The sequence below is a fragment of the Octopus bimaculoides genome, chromosome 29 (genome assembly GCF_001194135.2).
Source record: "Octopus bimaculoides isolate UCB-OBI-ISO-001 chromosome 29, ASM119413v2, whole genome shotgun sequence".
Lineage (NCBI taxonomy): Eukaryota > Metazoa > Mollusca > Cephalopoda > Octopoda > Octopodidae > Octopus > Octopus bimaculoides.
In genome coordinates, this window is record NC_069009.1 from 68,412 (window position 1) to 69,365 (window position 954).

Genomic DNA, 954 nt, shown 5'->3' on the forward strand with positions numbered 1-954 from the left:
GGCCGTTGCCAGTACCGCTGGATTGGCCCTCATGCTGGTGGCACGTAAAAAGCACCCACTACACTCTCAGAGTAGTTGGCGTTTGGAAGGGCATCCAGCTGTAGAAACTCTGCCAGATCAGATTGGAGCCTGGTGCAGCCACCTGGTTTCACCAGTCCTCAGTCAAATCGTCCAACCCATGCTAGCATGGAAAGCGGACGTTAAACGATGATGATGATGATATATATATATATATAGTAGCTGCTTTTTCGTATACGTGCAAAGCCATCACTAGAAAGATTCACTGAAATTAACCATTGACTATGCAGTACGAGGCTTTTGTATGGGGCCTATTGGGCCTATCAAAAGATTTGCACACTCTATTGCATCATGCATGGCTGTACTGGCTGACAAATGGAGCATGTCCTACAGTATGAACTCTTTTGACCTAACTTTTAATCCACCAACTGAAAGACACACCTTTCCACAGGCTGCATGTGTTCTGAACAATAGCCATATCATAATAGTTGAGTCCTGTGAGTTCTCTGATGGCTGACTAGGCTTACATAACTCAAACATTTCCTCCCACACTGATTATGTATGTGTATGTGTGTATGTATATATATATATATATGTGTGTATGTGGAGGTGCAATGGCCCAGTGGTTAGGGCAGCAGACTCGCGGTCATAGGATAGCGGTTTCGATTCCCAGACCGGGCGTTGTGAGTGTTTATTGAGCGAAAACACCTAAAAGCTCCACGAGGCTCCGGCAGGGGATGGTGGCGAACCCTGCTGTACTCTTCCACCACAACTTTCTCTCACTCTTTCTTCCTGTTTCTGTTGTGCCTGTAATTCAAAGGGTCAGCCTTGTCACACTCTGTGTCACGCTGAATCTTCCCGAGAACTACGTTAAGGGTACACGTGTCTGTGGAGTGCTCAGCCACTTGCACGTTAATTTCACAAGCAGGCTGTTCC

The 954-nt window shown here is 46.5% G+C and overlaps 1 protein-coding gene across 1 annotated transcript in view; it reads left to right on the forward strand.

Annotated features, from left to right (window-relative positions):
* The window catches only part of LOC106875475 (sphingosine kinase 2), a 10,475-nt gene that overhangs the window by 2,372 nt on the left and 7,149 nt on the right, over positions 1–954 (forward strand). The gene's annotated exons all lie outside the window — the stretch shown is intronic.